The sequence below is a fragment of the Oncorhynchus mykiss genome, unplaced genomic scaffold (assembly GCF_013265735.2).
Source record: "Oncorhynchus mykiss isolate Arlee unplaced genomic scaffold, USDA_OmykA_1.1 un_scaffold_173, whole genome shotgun sequence".
Taxonomy (NCBI): domain Eukaryota; kingdom Metazoa; phylum Chordata; class Actinopteri; order Salmoniformes; family Salmonidae; genus Oncorhynchus; species Oncorhynchus mykiss.
The window spans coordinates 890,847-905,486 of NW_023493670.1; the positions used below are offsets into that span (position 1 = coordinate 890,847).

Sequence of the window (14,640 nt, forward strand, 5' to 3'; positions counted from 1 at the left end):
AATTAAGGAAGTCTTCACAAATGTTCCTGTCATTCTACTGTAGACTGAGCTTCTCTCATCCAGCATTTCCCCTCCTCCTTAGACTAGACTGAGGGGAATGGACAATTTATTCTCCCCGGGTCACTACCGCCCAATCTTCTCTGTTTGGTTCCAATTTCTCTGTGTCTCGACGTGTGAGGAAAATAAGGAGCGCTTCACGGATTTGCGTGTCATCCTTTCGCAGGGGCCATGCTAATCTTCTCTGTATCGATCCAATTTTAGTATATGTGCTGCCAAAGCGAGCACAATACAAAGCTATGAGAGGCCCTCATATATAGATCACAACCTCTCTGAAGGTTCTGGTCATGGTTGGGGTCAAACAGAGTTCAGACCCTCAAAAACCACCCCTAGAATATTGCTGTGATGTTTAAACTTTATTTGGAGATGTAGAACTTGAAATAGAATTGACTTTAGATTTTTTTCAAGATTGATCTTAGACTAAAATGTAGTTTAAAAACAAAGCCTTTTATGATTCAGGACTCTTGGTCTGTAACCCCTCCCTCACCTGCTGCTTTTAGTTGCTCCTCCCCAAGTCTTTGTTCCCCTGCCCCGACCACTTCCCACCCTTCCCCCGTTTTCTGCAACATGGCCTGGCCAAGGATACTTATAACTAACTCCCCAATTAGTAGAGGGAGAGAGTTTGAGTCTGAGTCTGACTTTGATGTCTGTTTAAAATGTTGTGACATTCAAGTTTGTTATGTTTAATACAACTGGACTAAAATTGAACACAAGTCTCTCTCCAATTCATTTGTAGATATTGAATAAAGTTGGACTCAGAGTGCAACCTTGTCTCACTCCCCAATTCATTTTTAAACTTTGAATAAAGTTGAACTCAGACTGCAACCGTGCCTAACTCGCCAATTATTTGTCTACATGTTGAATAAAGTTGGTCTCAGGCTGCAACCTTGTCTCACTCCCCATTTCAAAATTAAGGAAGTCTTCACAAATGTTCCTGTCATTCTACTGTAGACTGAGCTTCTCTCATCCAGCATTTCCCCTCCTCCTTAGACTAGACTGAGGGGAATGGACAATTTATTCTCCCCGGGTCACTACCGCCCAATCTTCTCTGTTTGGTTCCAATTTCTCTGTGTCTCGACGTGTGAGGAAAATAAGGAGCGCTTCACGGATTTGCGTGTCATCCTTTCGCAGGGGCCATGCTAATCTTCTCTGTATCGATCCAATTTTAGTATATGTGCTGCCAAAGCGAGCACAATACAAAGCTATGAGAGGCCCTCATATATAGATCACAACCTCTCTGAAGGTTCTGGTCATGGTTGGGGTCAAACAGAGTTCAGACCCTCAAAAACCACCCCTAGAATATTGCTGTGATGTTTAAACTTTATTTGGAGATGTAGAACTTGAAATAGAATTGACTTTAGATTTTTTTCAAGATTGATCTTAGACTAAAATGTAGTTTAAAAACAAAGCCTTTTATGATTCAGGACTCTTGGTCTGTAACCCCTCCCTCACCTGCTGCTTTTAGTTGCTCCTCCCCAAGTCTTTGTTCCCCTGCCCCGACCACTTCCCACCCTTCCCCCGTTTTCTGCAACATGGCCTGGCCAAGGATACTTATAACTAACTCCCCAATTAGTAGAGGGAGAGAGTTTGAGTCTGAGTCTGACTTTGATGTCTGTTTAAAATGTTGTGACATTCAAGTTTGTTATGTTTAATACAACTGGACTAAAATTGAACACAAGTCTCTCTCCAATTCATTTGTAGATATTGAATAAAGTTGGACTCAGAGTGCAACCTTGTCTCACTCCCCAATTCATTTTTAAACTTTGAATAAAGTTGAACTCAGACTGCAACCGTGCCTAACTCGCCAATTATTTGTCTACATGTTGAATAAAGTTGGTCTCAGGCTGCAACCTTGTCTCACTCCCCATTTCAAAATTAAGGAAGTCTTCACAAATGTTCCTGTCATTCTACTGTAGACTGAGCTTCTCTCATCCAGCATTTCCCCTCCTCCTTAGACTAGACTGAGGGGAATGGACAATTTATTCTCCCCGGGTCACTACCGCCCAATCTTCTCTGTTTGGTTCCAATTTCTCTGTGTCTCGACGTGTGAGGAAAATAAGGAGCGCTTCACGGATTTGCGTGTCATCCTTTCGCAGGGGCCATGCTAATCTTCTCTGTATCGATCCAATTTTAGTATATGTGCTGCCAAAGCGAGCACAATACAAAGCTATGAGAGGCCCTCATATATAGATCACAACCTCTCTGAAGGTTCTGGTCATGGTTGGGGTCAAACAGAGTTCAGACCCTCAAAAACCACCCCTAGAATATTGCTGTGATGTTTAAACTTTATTTGGAGATGTAGAACTTGAAATAGAATTGACTTTAGATTTTTTTCAAGATTGATCTTAGACTAAAATGTAGTTTAAAAACAAAGCCTTTTATGATTCAGGACTCTTGGTCTGTAACCCCTCCCTCACCTGCTGCTTTTAGTTGCTCCTCCCCAAGTCTTTGTTCCCCTGCCCCGACCACTTCCCACCCTTCCCCCGTTTTCTGCAACATGGCCTGGCCAAGGATACTTATAACTAACTCCCCAATTAGTAGAGGGAGAGAGTTTGAGTCTGAGTCTGACTTTGATGTCTGTTTAAAATGTTGTGACATTCAAGTTTGTTATGTTTAATACAACTGGACTAAAATTGAACACAAGTCTCTCTCCAATTCATTTGTAGATATTGAATAAAGTTGGACTCAGAGTGCAACCTTGTCTCACTCCCCAATTCATTTTTAAACTTTGAATAAAGTTGAACTCAGACTGCAACCGTGCCTAACTCGCCAATTATTTGTCTACATGTTGAATAAAGTTGGTCTCAGGCTGCAACCTTGTCTCACTCCCCATTTCAAAATTAAGGAAGTCTTCACAAATGTTCCTGTCATTCTACTGTAGACTGAGCTTCTCTCATCCAGCATTTCCCCTCCTCCTTAGACTAGACTGAGGGGAATGGACAATTTATTCTCCCCGGGTCACTACCGCCCAATCTTCTCTGTTTGGTTCCAATTTCTCTGTGTCTCGACGTGTGAGGAAAATAAGGAGCGCTTCACGGATTTGCGTGTCATCCTTTCGCAGGGGCCATGCTAATCTTCTCTGTATCGATCCAATTTTAGTATATGTGCTGCCAAAGCGAGCACAATACAAAGCTATGAGAGGCCCTCATATATAGATCACAACCTCTCTGAAGGTTCTGGTCATGGTTGGGGTCAAACAGAGTTCAGACCCTCAAAAACCACCCCTAGAATATTGCTGTGATGTTTAAACTTTATTTGGAGATGTAGAACTTGAAATAGAATTGACTTTAGATTTTTTTCAAGATTGATCTTAGACTAAAATGTAGTTTAAAAACAAAGCCTTTTATGATTCAGGACTCTTGGTCTGTAACCCCTCCCTCACCTGCTGCTTTTAGTTGCTCCTCCCCAAGTCTTTGTTCCCCTGCCCCGACCACTTCCCACCCTTCCCCCGTTTTCTGCAACATGGCCTGGCCAAGGATACTTATAACTAACTCCCCAATTAGTAGAGGGAGAGAGTTTGAGTCTGAGTCTGACTTTGATGTCTGTTTAAAATGTTGTGACATTCAAGTTTGTTATGTTTAATACAACTGGACTAAAATTGAACACAAGTCTCTCTCCAATTCATTTGTAGATATTGAATAAAGTTGGACTCAGAGTGCAACCTTGTCTCACTCCCCAATTCATTTTTAAACTTTGAATAAAGTTGAACTCAGACTGCAACCGTGCCTAACTCGCCAATTATTTGTCTACATGTTGAATAAAGTTGGTCTCAGGCTGCAACCTTGTCTCACTCCCCATTTCAAAATTAAGGAAGTCTTCACAAATGTTCCTGTCATTCTACTGTAGACTGAGCTTCTCTCATCCAGCATTTCCCCTCCTCCTTAGACTAGACTGAGGGGAATGGACAATTTATTCTCCCCGGGTCACTACCGCCCAATCTTCTCTGTTTGGTTCCAATTTCTCTGTGTCTCGACGTGTGAGGAAAATAAGGAGCGCTTCACGGATTTGCGTGTCATCCTTTCGCAGGGGCCATGCTAATCTTCTCTGTATCGATCCAATTTTAGTATATGTGCTGCCAAAGCGAGCACAATACAAAGCTATGAGAGGCCCTCATATATAGATCACAACCTCTCTGAAGGTTCTGGTCATGGTTGGGGTCAAACAGAGTTCAGACCCTCAAAAACCACCCCTAGAATATTGCTGTGATGTTTAAACTTTATTTGGAGATGTAGAACTTGAAATAGAATTGACTTTAGATTTTTTTCAAGATTGATCTTAGACTAAAATGTAGTTTAAAAACAAAGCCTTTTATGATTCAGGACTCTTGGTCTGTAACCCCTCCCTCACCTGCTGCTTTTAGTTGCTCCTCCCCAAGTCTTTGTTCCCCTGCCCCGACCACTTCCCACCCTTCCCCCGTTTTCTGCAACATGGCCTGGCCAAGGATACTTATAACTAACTCCCCAATTAGTAGAGGGAGAGAGTTTGAGTCTGAGTCTGACTTTGATGTCTGTTTAAAATGTTGTGACATTCAAGTTTGTTATGTTTAATACAACTGGACTAAAATTGAACACAAGTCTCTCTCCAATTCATTTGTAGATATTGAATAAAGTTGGACTCAGAGTGCAACCTTGTCTCACTCCCCAATTCATTTTTAAACTTTGAATAAAGTTGAACTCAGACTGCAACCGTGCCTAACTCGCCAATTATTTGTCTACATGTTGAATAAAGTTGGTCTCAGGCTGCAACCTTGTCTCACTCCCCATTTCAAAATTAAGGAAGTCTTCACAAATGTTCCTGTCATTCTACTGTAGACTGAGCTTCTCTCATCCAGCATTTCCCCTCCTCCTTAGACTAGACTGAGGGGAATGGACAATTTATTCTCCCCGGGTCACTACCGCCCAATCTTCTCTGTTTGGTTCCAATTTCTCTGTGTCTCGACGTGTGAGGAAAATAAGGAGCGCTTCACGGATTTGCGTGTCATCCTTTCGCAGGGGCCATGCTAATCTTCTCTGTATCGATCCAATTTTAGTATATGTGCTGCCAAAGCGAGCACAATACAAAGCTATGAGAGGCCCTCATATATAGATCACAACCTCTCTGAAGGTTCTGGTCATGGTTGGGGTCAAACAGAGTTCAGACCCTCAAAAACCACCCCTAGAATATTGCTGTGATGTTTAAACTTTATTTGGAGATGTAGAACTTGAAATAGAATTGACTTTAGATTTTTTTCAAGATTGATCTTAGACTAAAATGTAGTTTAAAAACAAAGCCTTTTATGATTCAGGACTCTTGGTCTGTAACCCCTCCCTCACCTGCTGCTTTTAGTTGCTCCTCCCCAAGTCTTTGTTCCCCTGCCCCGACCACTTCCCACCCTTCCCCCGTTTTCTGCAACATGGCCTGGCCAAGGATACTTATAACTAACTCCCCAATTAGTAGAGGGAGAGAGTTTGAGTCTGAGTCTGACTTTGATGTCTGTTTAAAATGTTGTGACATTCAAGTTTGTTATGTTTAATACAACTGGACTAAAATTGAACACAAGTCTCTCTCCAATTCATTTGTAGATATTGAATAAAGTTGGACTCAGAGTGCAACCTTGTCTCACTCCCCAATTCATTTTTAAACTTTGAATAAAGTTGAACTCAGACTGCAACCGTGCCTAACTCGCCAATTATTTGTCTACATGTTGAATAAAGTTGGTCTCAGGCTGCAACCTTGTCTCACTCCCCATTTCAAAATTAAGGAAGTCTTCACAAATGTTCCTGTCATTCTACTGTAGACTGAGCTTCTCTCATCCAGCATTTCCCCTCCTCCTTAGACTAGACTGAGGGGAATGGACAATTTATTCTCCCCGGGTCACTACCGCCCAATCTTCTCTGTTTGGTTCCAATTTCTCTGTGTCTCGACGTGTGAGGAAAATAAGGAGCGCTTCACGGATTTGCGTGTCATCCTTTCGCAGGGGCCATGCTAATCTTCTCTGTATCGATCCAATTTTAGTATATGTGCTGCCAAAGCGAGCACAATACAAAGCTATGAGAGGCCCTCATATATAGATCACAACCTCTCTGAAGGTTCTGGTCATGGTTGGGGTCAAACAGAGTTCAGACCCTCAAAAACCACCCCTAGAATATTGCTGTGATGTTTAAACTTTATTTGGAGATGTAGAACTTGAAATAGAATTGACTTTAGATTTTTTTCAAGATTGATCTTAGACTAAAATGTAGTTTAAAAACAAAGCCTTTTATGATTCAGGACTCTTGGTCTGTAACCCCTCCCTCACCTGCTGCTTTTAGTTGCTCCTCCCCAAGTCTTTGTTCCCCTGCCCCGACCACTTCCCACCCTTCCCCCGTTTTCTGCAACATGGCCTGGCCAAGGATACTTATAACTAACTCCCCAATTAGTAGAGGGAGAGAGTTTGAGTCTGAGTCTGACTTTGATGTCTGTTTAAAATGTTGTGACATTCAAGTTTGTTATGTTTAATACAACTGGACTAAAATTGAACACAAGTCTCTCTCCAATTCATTTGTAGATATTGAATAAAGTTGGACTCAGAGTGCAACCTTGTCTCACTCCCCAATTCATTTTTAAACTTTGAATAAAGTTGAACTCAGACTGCAACCGTGCCTAACTCGCCAATTATTTGTCTACATGTTGAATAAAGTTGGTCTCAGGCTGCAACCTTGTCTCACTCCCCATTTCAAAATTAAGGAAGTCTTCACAAATGTTCCTGTCATTCTACTGTAGACTGAGCTTCTCTCATCCAGCATTTCCCCTCCTCCTTAGACTAGACTGAGGGGAATGGACAATTTATTCTCCCCGGGTCACTACCGCCCAATCTTCTCTGTTTGGTTCCAATTTCTCTGTGTCTCGACGTGTGAGGAAAATAAGGAGCGCTTCACGGATTTGCGTGTCATCCTTTCGCAGGGGCCATGCTAATCTTCTCTGTATCGATCCAATTTTAGTATATGTGCTGCCAAAGCGAGCACAATACAAAGCTATGAGAGGCCCTCATATATAGATCACAACCTCTCTGAAGGTTCTGGTCATGGTTGGGGTCAAACAGAGTTCAGACCCTCAAAAACCACCCCTAGAATATTGCTGTGATGTTTAAACTTTATTTGGAGATGTAGAACTTGAAATAGAATTGACTTTAGATTTTTTTCAAGATTGATCTTAGACTAAAATGTAGTTTAAAAACAAAGCCTTTTATGATTCAGGACTCTTGGTCTGTAACCCCTCCCTCACCTGCTGCTTTTAGTTGCTCCTCCCCAAGTCTTTGTTCCCCTGCCCCGACCACTTCCCACCCTTCCCCCGTTTTCTGCAACATGGCCTGGCCAAGGATACTTATAACTAACTCCCCAATTAGTAGAGGGAGAGAGTTTGAGTCTGAGTCTGACTTTGATGTCTGTTTAAAATGTTGTGACATTCAAGTTTGTTATGTTTAATACAACTGGACTAAAATTGAACACAAGTCTCTCTCCAATTCATTTGTAGATATTGAATAAAGTTGGACTCAGAGTGCAACCTTGTCTCACTCCCCAATTCATTTTTAAACTTTGAATAAAGTTGAACTCAGACTGCAACCGTGCCTAACTCGCCAATTATTTGTCTACATGTTGAATAAAGTTGGTCTCAGGCTGCAACCTTGTCTCACTCCCCATTTCAAAATTAAGGAAGTCTTCACAAATGTTCCTGTCATTCTACTGTAGACTGAGCTTCTCTCATCCAGCATTTCCCCTCCTCCTTAGACTAGACTGAGGGGAATGGACAATTTATTCTCCCCGGGTCACTACCGCCCAATCTTCTCTGTTTGGTTCCAATTTCTCTGTGTCTCGACGTGTGAGGAAAATAAGGAGCGCTTCACGGATTTGCGTGTCATCCTTTCGCAGGGGCCATGCTAATCTTCTCTGTATCGATCCAATTTTAGTATATGTGCTGCCAAAGCGAGCACAATACAAAGCTATGAGAGGCCCTCATATATAGATCACAACCTCTCTGAAGGTTCTGGTCAGGGTTGGGGTCAAACAGAGTTCAGACCCTCAAAAACCACCCCTAGAATATTGCTGTGATGTTTAAACTTTATTTGGAGATGTAGAACTTGAAATAGAATTGACTTTAGATTTTTTTCAAGATTGATCTTAGACTAAAATGTAGTTTAAAAACAAAGCCTTTTATGATTCAGGACTCTTGGTCTGTAACCCCTCCCTCACCTGCTGCTTTTAGTTGCTCCTCCCCAAGTCTTTGTTCCCCTGCCCCGACCACTTCCCACCCTTCCCCCGTTTTCTGCAACATGGCCTGGCCAAGGATACTTATAACTAACTCCCCAATTAGTAGAGGGAGAGAGTTTGAGTCTGAGTCTGACTTTGATGTCTGTTTAAAATGTTGTGACATTCAAGTTTGTTATGTTTAATACAACTGGACTAAAATTGAACACAAGTCTCTCTCCAATTCATTTGTAGATATTGAATAAAGTTGGACTCAGAGTGCAACCTTGTCTCACTCCCCAATTCATTTTTAAACTTTGAATAAAGTTGAACTCAGACTGCAACCGTGCCTAACTCGCCAATTATTTGTCTACATGTTGAATAAAGTTGGTCTCAGGCTGCAACCTTGTCTCACTCCCCATTTCAAAATTAAGGAAGTCTTCACAAATGTTCCTGTCATTCTACTGTAGACTGAGCTTCTCTCATCCAGCATTTCCCCTCCTCCTTAGACTAGACTGAGGGGAATGGACAATTTATTCTCCCCGGGTCACTACCGCCCAATCTTCTCTGTTTGGTTCCAATTTCTCTGTGTCTCGACGTGTGAGGAAAATAAGGAGCGCTTCACGGATTTGCGTGTCATCCTTTCGCAGGGGCCATGCTAATCTTCTCTGTATCGATCCAATTTTAGTATATGTGCTGCCAAAGCGAGCACAATACAAAGCTATGAGAGGCCCTCATATATAGATCACAACCTCTCTGAAGGTTCTGGTCAGGGTTGGGGTCAAACAGAGTTCAGACCCTCAAAAACCACCCCTAGAATATTGCTGTGATGTTTAAACTTTATTTGGAGATGTAGAACTTGAAATAGAATTGACTTTAGATTTTTTTCAAGATTGATCTTAGACTAAAATGTAGTTTAAAAACAAAGCCTTTTATGATTCAGGACTCTTGGTCTGTAACCCCTCCCTCACCTGCTGCTTTTAGTTGCTCCTCCCCAAGTCTTTGTTCCCCTGCCCCGACCACTTCCCACCCTTCCCCCGTTTTCTGCAACATGGCCTGGCCAAGGATACTTATAACTAACTCCCCAATTAGTAGAGGGAGAGAGTTTGAGTCTGAGTCTGACTTTGATGTCTGTTTAAAATGTTGTGACATTCAAGTTTGTTATGTTTAATACAACTGGACTAAAATTGAACACAAGTCTCTCTCCAATTCATTTGTAGATATTGAATAAAGTTGGACTCAGAGTGCAACCTTGTCTCACTCCCCAATTCATTTTTAAACTTTGAATAAAGTTGAACTCAGACTGCAACCGTGCCTAACTCGCCAATTATTTGTCTACATGTTGAATAAAGTTGGTCTCAGGCTGCAACCTTGTCTCACTCCCCATTTCAAAATTAAGGAAGTCTTCACAAATGTTCCTGTCATTCTACTGTAGACTGAGCTTCTCTCATCCAGCATTTCCCCTCCTCCTTAGACTAGACTGAGGGGAATGGACAATTTATTCTCCCCGGGTCACTACCGCCCAATCTTCTCTGTTTGGTTCCAATTTCTCTGTGTCTCGACGTGTGAGGAAAATAAGGAGCGCTTCACGGATTTGCGTGTCATCCTTTCGCAGGGGCCATGCTAATCTTCTCTGTATCGATCCAATTTTAGTATATGTGCTGCCAAAGCGAGCACAATACAAAGCTATGAGAGGCCCTCATATATAGATCACAACCTCTCTGAAGGTTCTGGTCAGGGTTGGGGTCAAACAGAGTTCAGACCCTCAAAAACCACCCCTAGAATATTGCTGTGATGTTTAAACTTTATTTGGAGATGTAGAACTTGAAATAGAATTGACTTTAGATTTTTTTCAAGATTGATCTTAGACTAAAATGTAGTTTAAAAACAAAGCCTTTTATGATTCAGGACTCTTGGTCTGTAACCCCTCCCTCACCTGCTGCTTTTAGTTGCTCCTCCCCAAGTCTTTGTTCCCCTGCCCCGACCACTTCCCACCCTTCCCCCGTTTTCTGCAACATGGCCTGGCCAAGGATACTTATAACTAACTCCCCAATTAGTAGAGGGAGAGAGTTTGAGTCTGAGTCTGACTTTGATGTCTGTTTAAAATGTTGTGACATTCAAGTTTGTTATGTTTAATACAACTGGACTAAAATTGAACACAAGTCTCTCTCCAATTCATTTGTAGATATTGAATAAAGTTGGACTCAGAGTGCAACCTTGTCTCACTCCCCAATTCATTTTTAAACTTTGAATAAAGTTGAACTCAGACTGCAACCGTGCCTAACTCGCCAATTATTTGTCTACATGTTGAATAAAGTTGGTCTCAGGCTGCAACCTTGTCTCACTCCCCATTTCAAAATTAAGGAAGTCTTCACAAATGTTCCTGTCATTCTACTGTAGACTGAGCTTCTCTCATCCAGCATTTCCCCTCCTCCTTAGACTAGACTGAGGGGAATGGACAATTTATTCTCCCCGGGTCACTACCGCCCAATCTTCTCTGTTTGGTTCCAATTTCTCTGTGTCTCGACGTGTGAGGAAAATAAGGAGCGCTTCACGGATTTGCGTGTCATCCTTTCGCAGGGGCCATGCTAATCTTCTCTGTATCGATCCAATTTTAGTATATGTGCTGCCAAAGCGAGCACAATACAAAGCTATGAGAGGCCCTCATATATAGATCACAACCTCTCTGAAGGTTCTGGTCAGGGTTGGGGTCAAACAGAGTTCAGACCCTCAAAAACCACCCCTAGAATATTGCTGTGATGTTTAAACTTTATTTGGAGATGTAGAACTTGAAATAGAATTGACTTTAGATTTTTTTCAAGATTGATCTTAGACTAAAATGTAGTTTAAAAACAAAGCCTTTTATGATTCAGGACTCTTGGTCTGTAACCCCTCCCTCACCTGCTGCTTTTAGTTGCTCCTCCCCAAGTCTTTGTTCCCCTGCCCCGACCACTTCCCACCCTTCCCCCGTTTTCTGCAACATGGCCTGGCCAAGGATACTTATAACTAACTCCCCAATTAGTAGAGGGAGAGAGTTTGAGTCTGAGTCTGACTTTGATGTCTGTTTAAAATGTTGTGACATTCAAGTTTGTTATGTTTAATACAACTGGACTAAAATTGAACACAAGTCTCTCTCCAATTCATTTGTAGATATTGAATAAAGTTGGACTCAGAGTGCAACCTTGTCTCACTCCCCAATTCATTTTTAAACTTTGAATAAAGTTGAACTCAGACTGCAACCGTGCCTAACTCGCCAATTATTTGTCTACATGTTGAATAAAGTTGGTCTCAGGCTGCAACCTTGTCTCACTCCCCATTTCAAAATTAAGGAAGTCTTCACAAATGTTCCTGTCATTCTACTGTAGACTGAGCTTCTCTCATCCAGCATTTCCCCTCCTCCTTAGACTAGACTGAGGGGAATGGACAATTTATTCTCCCCGGGTCACTACCGCCCAATCTTCTCTGTTTGGTTCCAATTTCTCTGTGTCTCGACGTGTGAGGAAAATAAGGAGCGCTTCACGGATTTGCGTGTCATCCTTTCGCAGGGGCCATGCTAATCTTCTCTGTATCGATCCAATTTTAGTATATGTGCTGCCAAAGCGAGCACAATACAAAGCTATGAGAGGCCCTCATATATAGATCACAACCTCTCTGAAGGTTCTGGTCAGGGTTGGGGTCAAACAGAGTTCAGACCCTCAAAAACCACCCCTAGAATATTGCTGTGATGTTTAAACTTTATTTGGAGATGTAGAACTTGAAATAGAATTGACTTTAGATTTTTTTCAAGATTGATCTTAGACTAAAATGTAGTTTAAAAACAAAGCCTTTTATGATTCAGGACTCTTGGTCTGTAACCCCTCCCTCACCTGCTGCTTTTAGTTGCTCCTCCCCAAGTCTTTGTTCCCCTGCCCCGACCACTTCCCACCCTTCCCCCGTTTTCTGCAACATGGCCTGGCCAAGGATACTTATAACTAACTCCCCAATTAGTAGAGGGAGAGAGTTTGAGTCTGAGTCTGACTTTGATGTCTGTTTAAAATGTTGTGACATTCAAGTTTGTTATGTTTAATACAACTGGACTAAAATTGAACACAAGTCTCTCTCCAATTCATTTGTAGATATTGAATAAAGTTGGACTCAGAGTGCAACCTTGTCTCACTCCCCAATTCATTTTTAAACTTTGAATAAAGTTGAACTCAGACTGCAACCGTGCCTAACTCGCCAATTATTTGTCTACATGTTGAATAAAGTTGGTCTCAGGCTGCAACCTTGTCTCACTCCCCATTTCAAAATTAAGGAAGTCTTCACAAATGTTCCTGTCATTCTACTGTAGACTGAGCTTCTCTCATCCAGCATTTCCCCTCCTCCTTAGACTAGACTGAGGGGAATGGACAATTTATTCTCCCCGGGTCACTACCGCCCAATCTTCTCTGTTTGGTTCCAATTTCTCTGTGTCTCGACGTGTGAGGAAAATAAGGAGCGCTTCACAGATTTGCGTGTCATCCTTTCGCAGGGGCCATGCTAATCTTCTCTGTATCGATCCAATTTTAGTATATGTGCTGCCAAAGCGAGCACAATACAAAGCTATGAGAGGCCCTCATATATAGATCACAACCTCTCTGAAGGTTCTGGTCAGGGTTGGGGTCAAACAGAGTTCAGACCCTCAAAAACCACCCCTAGAATATTGCTGTGATGTTTAAACTTTATTTGGAGATGTAGAACTTGAAATAGAATTGACTTTAGATTTTTTTCAAGATTGATCTTAGACTAAAATGTAGTTTAAAAACAAAGCCTTTTATGATTCAGGACTCTTGGTCTGTAACCCCTCCCTCACCTGCTGCTTTTAGTTGCTCCTCCCCAAGTCTTTGTTCCCCTGCCCTGACCACTTCCCACCCTTCCCCCGTTTTCTGCAACATGGCCTGGCCAAGGATACTTATAACTAACTCCCCAATTAGTAGAGGGAGAGAGTTTGAGTCTGAGTCTGACTTTGATGTCTGTTTAAAATGTTGTGACATTCAAGTTTGTTATGTTTAATACAACTGGACTAAAATTGAACACAAGTCTCTCTCCAATTCATTTGTAGATATTGAATAAAGTTGGACTCAGAGTGCAACCTTGTCTCACTCCCCAATTCATTTTTAAACTTTGAATAAAGTTGAACTCAGACTGCAACCGTGCCTAACTCGCCAATTATTTGTCTACATGTTGAATAAAGTTGGTCTCAGGCTGCAACCTTGTCTCACTCCCCATTTCAAAATTAAGGAAGTCTTCACAAATGTTCCTGTCATTCTACTGTAGACTGAGCTTCTCTCATCCAGCATTTCCCCTCCTCCTTAGACTAGACTGAGGGGAATGGACAATTTATTCTCCCCGGGTCACTACCGCCCAATCTTCTCTGTTTGGTTCCAATTTCTCTGTGTCTCGACGTGTGAGGAAAATAAGGAGCGCTTCACGGATTTGCGTGTCATCCTTTCGCAGGGGCCATGCTAATCTTCTCTGTATCGATCCAATTTTAGTATATGTGCTGCCAAAGCGAGCACAATACAAAGCTATGAGAGGCCCTCATATATAGATCACAACCTCTCTGAAGGTTCTGGTCAGGGTTGGGGTCAAACAGAGTTCAGACCCTCAAAAACCACCCCTAGAATATTGCTGTGATGTTTAAACTTTATTTGGAGATGTAGAACTTGAAATAGAATTGACTTTAGATTTTTTTCAAGATTGATCTTAGACTAAAATGTAGTTTAAAAACAAAGCCTTTTATGATTCAGGACTCTTGGTCTGTAACCCCTCCCTCACCTGCTGCTTTTAGTTGCTCCTCCCCAAGTCTTTGTTCCCCTGCCCCGACCACTTCCCACCCTTCCCCCGTTTTCTGCAACATGGCCTGGCCAAGGATACTTATAACTAACTCCCCAATTAGTAGAGGGAGAGAGTTTGAGTCTGAGTCTGACTTTGATGTCTGTTTAAAATGTTGTGACATTCAAGTTTGTTATGTTTAATACAACTGGACTAAAATTGAACACAAGTCTCTCTCCAATTCATTTGTAGATATTGAATAAAGTTGGACTCAGAGTGCAACCTTGTCTCACTCCCCAATTCATTTTTAAACTTTGAATAAAGTTGAACTCAGACTGCAACCGTGCCTAACTCGCCAATTATTTGTCTACATGTTGAATAAAGTTGGTCTCAGGCTGCAACCTTGTCTCACTCCCCATTTCAAAATTAAGGAAGTCTTCACAAATGTTCCTGTCATTCTACTGTAGACTGAGCTTCTCTCATCCAGCATTTCCCCTCCTCCTTAGACTAGACTGAGGGGAATGGACAATTTATTCTCCCGGGTCACTACCGCCCAATCTTCTCTGTTTGGTTCCAATTTCTCTGTGTC

The 14,640-nt window shown here is 41.9% G+C and overlaps 15 non-coding genes across 15 annotated transcripts; all 15 read right to left on the bottom strand.

Annotated features, from left to right (window-relative positions):
- Nucleotides 1–178: 178 nt before the first annotated feature.
- LOC118947630 lies at nt 179–285 on the bottom strand. The gene has a single exon (XR_005041832.1). It is a non-coding gene; the product is annotated as a U6 spliceosomal RNA (small nuclear RNA).
- An 858-nt stretch (nt 286–1,143) lies between these two features.
- Nucleotides 1,144–1,250, bottom strand: LOC118947641. The gene has a single exon (XR_005041843.1). It is a non-coding gene; the product is annotated as a U6 spliceosomal RNA (small nuclear RNA).
- Nucleotides 1,251–2,108: 858 nt separating this feature from the next.
- On the bottom strand, nt 2,109–2,215 carry LOC118947652. Its single transcript, XR_005041854.1, has one exon. It is a non-coding gene; the product is annotated as a U6 spliceosomal RNA (small nuclear RNA).
- An 858-nt stretch (nt 2,216–3,073) lies between these two features.
- LOC118947663 lies at nt 3,074–3,180 on the bottom strand. Its single transcript, XR_005041865.1, has one exon. It is a non-coding gene; the product is annotated as a U6 spliceosomal RNA (small nuclear RNA).
- Nucleotides 3,181–4,038: 858 nt separating this feature from the next.
- LOC118947667 lies at nt 4,039–4,145 on the bottom strand. Its single transcript, XR_005041869.1, has one exon. It is a non-coding gene; the product is annotated as a U6 spliceosomal RNA (small nuclear RNA).
- Nucleotides 4,146–5,003: 858 nt separating this feature from the next.
- On the bottom strand, nt 5,004–5,110 carry LOC118947631. The gene has a single exon (XR_005041833.1). It is a non-coding gene; the product is annotated as a U6 spliceosomal RNA (small nuclear RNA).
- Nucleotides 5,111–5,968: 858 nt separating this feature from the next.
- LOC118947632 lies at nt 5,969–6,075 on the bottom strand. The gene has a single exon (XR_005041834.1). It is a non-coding gene; the product is annotated as a U6 spliceosomal RNA (small nuclear RNA).
- Nucleotides 6,076–6,933: 858 nt separating this feature from the next.
- LOC118947633 lies at nt 6,934–7,040 on the bottom strand. Its single transcript, XR_005041835.1, has one exon. It is a non-coding gene; the product is annotated as a U6 spliceosomal RNA (small nuclear RNA).
- An 858-nt stretch (nt 7,041–7,898) lies between these two features.
- LOC118947634 lies at nt 7,899–8,005 on the bottom strand. The gene has a single exon (XR_005041836.1). It is a non-coding gene; the product is annotated as a U6 spliceosomal RNA (small nuclear RNA).
- An 858-nt stretch (nt 8,006–8,863) lies between these two features.
- LOC118947635 lies at nt 8,864–8,970 on the bottom strand. The gene has a single exon (XR_005041837.1). It is a non-coding gene; the product is annotated as a U6 spliceosomal RNA (small nuclear RNA).
- An 858-nt stretch (nt 8,971–9,828) lies between these two features.
- Nucleotides 9,829–9,935, bottom strand: LOC118947636. The gene has a single exon (XR_005041838.1). It is a non-coding gene; the product is annotated as a U6 spliceosomal RNA (small nuclear RNA).
- An 858-nt stretch (nt 9,936–10,793) lies between these two features.
- Nucleotides 10,794–10,900, bottom strand: LOC118947637. Its single transcript, XR_005041839.1, has one exon. It is a non-coding gene; the product is annotated as a U6 spliceosomal RNA (small nuclear RNA).
- Nucleotides 10,901–11,758: 858 nt separating this feature from the next.
- LOC118947638 lies at nt 11,759–11,865 on the bottom strand. Its single transcript, XR_005041840.1, has one exon. It is a non-coding gene; the product is annotated as a U6 spliceosomal RNA (small nuclear RNA).
- Nucleotides 11,866–12,723: 858 nt separating this feature from the next.
- On the bottom strand, nt 12,724–12,830 carry LOC118947661. The gene has a single exon (XR_005041863.1). It is a non-coding gene; the product is annotated as a U6 spliceosomal RNA (small nuclear RNA).
- Nucleotides 12,831–13,688: 858 nt separating this feature from the next.
- LOC118947639 lies at nt 13,689–13,795 on the bottom strand. Its single transcript, XR_005041841.1, has one exon. It is a non-coding gene; the product is annotated as a U6 spliceosomal RNA (small nuclear RNA).
- Between the last annotated feature and the right edge of the window lie 845 nt (nt 13,796–14,640).